This window comes from Cornus florida, unplaced genomic scaffold (assembly GCF_030987335.1).
Source record: "Cornus florida cultivar Cherokee Brave unplaced genomic scaffold, ASM3098733v1 CherokeeBrave_3.0.0_Hap2_Chr09, whole genome shotgun sequence".
Lineage (NCBI taxonomy): Eukaryota > Viridiplantae > Streptophyta > Magnoliopsida > Cornales > Cornaceae > Cornus > Cornus florida.
This window is the reverse complement of record NW_026775579.1, coordinates 32,207,427-32,215,438: the sequence shown is the minus strand read 5'-3', so window position 1 is coordinate 32,215,438 and position 8,012 is coordinate 32,207,427. Positions and strand designations below refer to the sequence as shown.

At 36.9% G+C, this 8,012-nt stretch overlaps 1 pseudogene; it reads right to left on the bottom strand.

The window, feature by feature from the left end:
• Positions 1-4,346: 4,346 nt before the first annotated feature.
• LOC132275772 (small nucleolar RNA R71) lies at positions 4,347-4,444 on the bottom strand (annotated as a pseudogene).
• Positions 4,445-8,012: the final 3,568 nt, after the last annotated feature.

Here is an 8,012-nt window from a genome sequence, read left to right as displayed (position 1 = left end):
AGGTAAAAAGCCTGAGGTTAAAGCAAGTCCTCTGCCTACAGAAGATGTGGCTGATGACCCTGTTGTTGAATTGGCTGATAACCTTGTAATTAATGTGTCTGATGATCCTTCTGATCATTCCTCAAATGAAAAAGAGGTAATAATAATTTTACCTAAGCTTTTTAACCTTCATCACTTCTAATAACACCATTGGTCTCTCTTTTGCAGCAATCTCCTCTTCTTGACTTGGTCTATAACCTAGTTAGTAATTTCAGTCCTTTAAAGAGTTTTCATGAACCCATTGAGGTACCTTTTGATGGTCAAGTCACTAATGTTAAGGCCTCATCTCAAGGAGACAGTACAACTCTTCAGCTAGAGTTTCTTCCTCCAGTAATTAGCCATCAGCCACCCTTGGATGTAGCTATGGCCGAATCATCCAAAGTATTGACTACCTCATACTTGTAATTTTACTCATATTTTAAAAGTTAGACATCTAACCTTTTTCCATATTTTTAGGTTATTTATGAAAGAGTTCTTTCATTTCCTCCACCAAAAGCTCCCGTTTCCTCCCTTCTGACCTTGAGTAATTTCTTCAAAGATGTGGTAGCTTCATTCACTGAAGAGAGAGAGAGAGTGAATCTTCAAGAACAACTCCAGTAACTTCAGCCAGTGTTCCAGCACAAACTATAGGAGAAACCAAAGAAAATTTGGTTGAAATTTTGCAAGGAGTTGCTACTAATCTTCCTCAATTTGAGACTGAACTCATGGTTGTCCTTACCACACTCAGCCAATGTCTAGACTTCCCAATCAACCTTCAAGCCACCATTGCTACTTTCAAAGGTCAATTGCCAGCTTTGGCTGATGAGATTTTCTACGCCAATGAATCGATCAATCAGTTTGATAAGTGTAAAAGTAGGAAGGACACTCTTGGTGAATAGTTGTTAACCCAAGCTTCTACCTTTGATAGAGTGAACAAAGAGTTCGTCAACCTTGAAGATAGAGAGAGAGTTCTCCAGCAGGAGATCGACCAGATTCATGCTCGTAAGGCCATCTTGTCGGCCAAGGCTGCCACATTACAGTTTGAAGCTCAAGATCTTGCTCATGAGCATGCAAGTCTTCATAAAGAGTTACCTAAATTAGAAGAATCAAAGAGACAAGCCATGGTCGCTTTCAATCGGTCCTTAGTGATTTGGGCTGATTTTAAGAAGAAATTTGCAAACATATAAATCTTTTTTCAATGAGGCCCTTTTTGTGGCCATTTTAGTGTATAAACTCAAATGATGTAATTCTTCTACACTTTAATAAACAAATGGCCTTTTGTTGCTTTTGATGAGCGTTGAAAAGTGTGTATTTAAACCCCTTAAGCTTAGGTATTCTAGAACCTTTATCTATCTTATTTTACCATTTTGTATTGATTTCGTGCTATTTCCATTTTCAGGTACTTATCCCCAAAATAAGCTAACTCAGCCAAATAAGAGCATAATTGAAGCAATTCTGGGATGAATCAAAGAAAGGAGCAAAGTAGAGAAAAAAGGAAGCAAAGGGTGGAATTTCAGCAACTTTAATCAATCTCAAGAAAAGTTTGATCGATCCAACTTTCATCGATCTCAGCACTTCAAGATGGATCTGAGACATGTTTGTCCCAGTTCAAAGATCTCAAAAGTTTAATCGATCCAACTTCCTTCTCTGATCTATCAAACATTCTTGTCCTTATCCAAATAATTGATCTTATCCAGTTGAACCACCCTACCAACCACTTTTGTCTTTTTCCCAAAAATATCTTTAAAATATCTCAGATTTGTTTTTATCCAAAAAGGCACCGCCATTGAGGATAGATCCAGCCTAAGTTCGATAGATCTCAGCCATGTTCGATCAATCCAAGTCCAAGGTTCGATCAATCGAACTTCCTCTAGTGCAAAAAAATTAAATTTTCAGCTCACAAAAGTTGCCCTTTATCCAATCATTGGGGAATATTTGCTGTCCGACCCCAGCTCATTTTTGGTGTCATTTAACCTACCTATATAAGGATAAGGATTACTTGTTATAACATCATATCATATCATACCTTAGAGAACTCTTAGGGAGGAAGCAAAGAAGAGGAGGAGGCTAGAGACACCATTGGAGACTCTTCATCAACCAAGGAGCAGATTTCTTCCATGGAGCTTGCCCTTGAGGGTTGGAGGACATCATCCATGAGTGGCTAGACATCCTCTTGGGGCTAGAGTTAGCCCTAAGCATGCTTTCTACTTCTTGATTTATGTATTTTTGAGGGGATTTGTATTGTGATTCATGTTTTGACACTTATATATATATAGATCTTGTTTCTTCAATGATTTATATGGTTTAATGCTTCCAATTAATCATTTCATTCTACCATATGTCTATGTATGCTGGAATAGATGTTCATATGTTTGTCTCTATTTCTTGTATTATTGATGCATGTCTATGTGTGTTGATGCTATAGATCTAGAGATTGTCAACACATAGTGCTTAATGTCATGTTCTAGTGGATTATTTGGTGGTTCATACTCATTACTTGATGGATTGTACCTCTCCCTTAGTTTAATTAGTTTAATTTCATGTCATTAGCTTAGTTGTAATGTAGTTGTTAAATGGGAGGACAATCCTTGCTTGTTGTTGATGTTCCATACTTATGAAAAACAAGTAACATGTATCTCTAACCTTGTGATATGTTTGGATTGTGAGCTTAAAGAAAGGATTAATGACTTAATTTGATATGTTGTGCTATCCACCATGTTGTTTAGATAATATATGCTTAATTTGTCATCCATGCTTGTTGAAACAACCACACACACACATTTTGTTGCAATACATGTTCTTCCTCTCATTAATCATGCATTAAAGGTGTAGAAAAGCTATGCTTAGTGGTGATCTCTAAACCCCAAGATCTCTTTCTCTTTTATTCTTTTTATTGCATTATTACTTACCTTAGTTTAATTTGCATCTAGTTTAATCCAACCAACCAACCACTATTTTGATCACTCGACCTACTAACCCTAAATTTGATTCCTCAACCTAGTATAACACTCAATTTCTTGGGATGATCCGTACTCACCCTAGCTATATTTTTAGTGAAAGGTAGTAGTGGCAATTTCTAAATGTAAAACTTGGCCACATTGCATAAACTTTTGGAGTGCGACGACCACCGCACCAAGTTTTTGGCGCCGTTACCGGGGAATGATTGATTGGCAATGTCGTATTAGTGGAATCAATTAGGAATTAGTATACTTTTGATCGTGTCTTTACTTTGTTTTCAATTTTGTTACTTATTGTGTTTGTTCTTGATTGACAAGGAGCATTCAAGCAAAGGGGCTAAGCAAGCAAGGAAAAATGCTAAAATCATAAAAAAATTTGCTAAGCTAAGCTATAAATTTGGAGTTGAAGTGCTAAAGGACCTTTGTGAGATTTTCTTTACTAATCCCTTAGTTAAATTGTCGGCCCGCGTGGAGGCTTGTAATTCAATTCTTAGATAAATCGTGAGCCCACGTGGAGGCAATTTACTTTTCTTACATATTGTTAAAGCATGGGAGTATAAGAACATTGTATGTGGAGGAAGGTTGTTGATTGTTGACTTGTTGTGAAGGTGAAGTGTTTGTTGTTATTGCTTGTTGTGTTACATTGTGCATCCATGGTCGTAGATCATTGAGACCCACTTTTGTCCCTTTAAATTTTCATCTTAACTCGATTGTTTGAAATCCTAAGGGAAAAGGTAGTTCTAGTCAATCCATTGCATCAATGGAAGGACACAATGAGGACCATGTAGAGGACCTCGGTCACATAGACCAACAAGGTATCGTCTACCCCAATGTGTATCATGATAACATGCAAGTTCCATTAGGCATGCCAAGGCCATATGTTCATCCACCACAACAACAAGGCCAAGTTCCGTTGGGAATGCCAAGGCCAATCTATGCTCCACCACCTCCCATTATTCAAGGCAACCAAGGTGCCCATGTTGCACCTCCAATTATTAATCCTCCATTTGCTTTAAGAGATCACTATGTGTCTAATGAATATAATGCACCGACATGCATTCAATTGCCACCATTTAGAGCACACCACTATGAAATCAAGCCTCAAACCATTTAAATGCTTCCTAATTATCATGAACTTCCAAGTGAAGAACCTTATAAGCATTTGGATGAGTTTCTTGAAGTATGCTCCACCGTAAAATACACGGACATGCCGGAAGAGGTCTTAAGGCTTAAATTTTTTTCATTCACCCTTAAGGACAAGGCAAAATATTGGTTTAACAATCTTATGCCCTTTTCAATAACTTCTTGGGCGAAAATGCAATAAGAGTTCTTGAAGAAGTACTATCCGGTTTCTAAGACCAATGACATGAGAACCTCAATTCGAGAATTTTCACATGGGGATGGAGAAACATTCATAAGGCATGGGAATGCTTTAATGAATTGCTTAGGAAGTGTCCACATCATGACATGCCCAAATGGTAATTAGTTCAATATTTCTTTGAGAGCTTATCAGACAATTACAAAGGCATGGTTGATGCTTCCATGGGTGGCTCTTACATTGATAGGCATGGGGATGACGTGTGGCGTCTTTATGAGAGCATGAGTGAAAATTCTTTGCATCGTACTTTATCTTCAAAGAATGGTAGAAATTCTAGTGGTAGGAAGAGTGTTAGCTTACATCAAGTAGACTACTCCAATGAAATTTCCGCCGAAATGAAATCATTATCTCAAAGGTTTGATCAATTTTTAATCAACCAAAACTCAGCGAATCAAGTATCTTCCTTCCCTAACCATTCTCATCATGCATTTAATGAGACATGTATGACTTGTTTAAGTGTTTTACATTCTACTTCCAATTGTCCCCATGGACATGTGCAAAGTGAGCATCATGAATAAGCAAATGCTATTTTTACTAATCAAGGGAACAATCCTTATGGAAATCATTACAATCCTAGTTGGAGGAATCACCCGAATTTCTCTTGGAAAAACCAAGGGGAAGGCTCAAACCCTTCCCAAGGCGGTTTTCAAGGAAAGTACATTCCACCTCTAATGTAAAGCCAAGGTTCCAAGGTTTTAGATCATCATATCAATCACAAGGAAACCAATTTTCAAATTCTCATTTTCCTAATCAACCATCATACTCCCAAGGAAATGTTAGAAGTCCCGCTTTTGAAGAGAAAGTTTTGACCGCTTTGGGCACTTTAGAGGCAAATACACAATTACTTCATTCTCATTCTCAATCCATTGCTAAGCTAGAAACCCAAGTAAGGCAAATAGCTAGCACTTTAAATGCAAGAGAGAAGGGAAAAATGCCTTTGAATGCCCCACAAAAGCAACAATGTGTTGTGGAGACTCATTCCTCATCGGAAGGTCACACAATAGAGCATGTCAATGCGGTGACTACCTTGAGAAGTGGAAAGATTATGGACAACCAAGTGGGTGTGTCCAATGAAGAGAGTGAACCGGTGCAACCACAAGTTGATACCCGTCCCGTTTCATATCATATTCCTCATTCATTGCATGTACATGACCATATAAATGAGAATGTGTTGAAAAATGATTTGAAAAGTGATTTTGAAAAGAAAGATTTGCAAAATGATTTGAAAACTTTTTGTGTTGAAGAGACTTTAAAGAAAAATTCTGAAAAGGTTTTTGAACCAAAAGCTCCATTTTCGGATGCCTTAAAAGGATCCATTTCAAATGACAAGTAAAAGGCCAAAGTAAATGAAATCATGGACGTGTTTAGGCAAGTGAAAGTCAATCTTCCACTTTTGGATGCAATCAAGCAAATTCCGGCTTATACCAAATTCTTGAAGGACTTGTGCACCCAAAAGAGGAAGAACAAAAGCCAAGCACCTAGAAAAGTGGTCTTAACCGAGCAAGTGAGCTCAATTTTGCAGCATAACACTCTTCCAAAATTTAAGGATCCTGGTTCCCCTACTACTTCATGCATCATTGGTGATCATATCATTAATCGGGCTCTTATTGACCTAGGAGCAAGTGTTAATCCTCTTTCATACTCGATATATGTCAAATTTGGCTTAGGAGACTTGAAACCAATGTCGGTAGTTTTGTAACTTGCCGACCAATTAATCAAAGAGCCTAGGGGTATCATCGAGGATGTCTTGATTAAGATTGATAAATTCTTCTTTCCCATTGATTTCGTTGTCATTGACACGGAACCGGTCCTAAATCCTAAGAGCCAAATTCCCATTATCCTTGGCTGTCCTTTCTTGGCAACTGCGAATGCCAACATCAATTATAGGATGGGGATAATGAAGATCTCATTTGGCCACATGAAGGTAAAGTTGAATATTTTTAATCCAAACCGCAATTTATTTGACAAGCATGAAGAGATTAATGTTGTAGAAAAATGTCATAACCTTAAAAGTGAAGGAATTGAGTTTTTATGTGAGACCGAAGTTTCAAAAAGTCCATCTTCAACCTTGAAACCAAAGAAAGTTATTTTAAAATCTTGTTTTGAAAGGGCGTGGAAGCCCAAAGATTGCATTGACCAAGGACCGAAAACGTCTTTTGAGCTTAATCCAACAAGTTCCTTAAAGAACCATTTGTTGGGGAGCACTTATCACCCCATTAAGGAGGGGATGCACTATAAGATGTTTGATCCGGGCTAAAAGAGCCCAACATCTTGCTAGAGACGTTAAAGACTAGCAAGACATTTCGTAGGGTGTCAAAACCCTATTCCTCCCTCATTTCTATCTTTAATTTCAATTCTTGCGAAGTCTAGATACTTGTTTTTGGTTCATTTGCATTGCTAATAACTGTGATTAGGATAGCATGCACTTTTATGTTAAAATTAAGCATTTTGCATAAGTTCAATCGATCTCCAAGGAAGATTCAATCTATCGATCTCCAAGGAAGATTCGATCTATCGAACTTCAACCTGCATCCAACACTTAGAAATTTTTTGACCTGTATCCACCTGCATCCAAATCACCTCTCTGTCCCATCATTCAAACTTGTTCTCAGATCGATCATAAGTTTTTAGATCAATCCAAACTTCAAGTTCGATCGATCTTGAGTTCCAACACTTAGAAAAATTTCTGAACCCAAAAACCTGCATATTCTTAGCTTTTTGTCAGATCGATCGAACATTTTGTTCAGATCGATCTCTATTTTTCATCTCACTATCTTTAACTTTGTTTTGACTTTTTAATTTTAAAATTCCAAAAATATTTTTTATTTTATTTTATTTATTTTATTTTCCAAAAATACCAAAAAGATCTTATTTTAATTCTTCAAAAATTCTTCAATTTTTATTTTCAATTTTTAATTTTTAGTTTTTAATTTTTAATTTTTAATTTTTAATTTAAATTTAAAAAAAAAAAATTCAAAAATTTCAAAATTTTTTCAAAGAGTGATCATTTCAATTCGATCGATCTGAGGTCTCAGTTAGATCAATCGAACTGGTTCGGGGAAGTTTTTAAAAAATGAAACCGAGGGTTTGTAGATTGATTCCAACGATCGATCTAACCCTTTTACAAACCCTATCTCTCTCATCGCCGCTGCACCGAATCTTCTCCATCTTCGGCAAACATCTCCGGCAAGCTTCATCTCATCCCGAATCTCTCTATCTCCTTTTGGATTTTGCATCTCACCCCTTCGTGTTTCCACTTCTCTCTCTCTGTTTTTAGGTGAGATCCGAATCCATCCTTTTAATTCAAGCATCCGTTTGCTTCATACATGTTTTAAATGTTAGATCCATGCTCTTTTAATGTTGAAAATCTCCATTGATGAAGTTTAAAGCTTTTTGTTTATATATGTATATATGTGTATATATTTTTTGTTGGATTTTTAATTTTTGATTTATTTTTGGAAGTATGGACCTTGTTAGGTGAATAGGACTGATGTTATGTTGTGTTGATGGGCCCACGACCATGCTCGTGAAGGCCCCGTGCCATCCACATCACAGATCTGTGACTGTCTGCGTTCTTCGCAGAGTTCGATTGATCGAACATATTTCTCAGATCGATCGAGTGAGATTGATCAAACTTAGTTACTTAATTTCTCAGATTG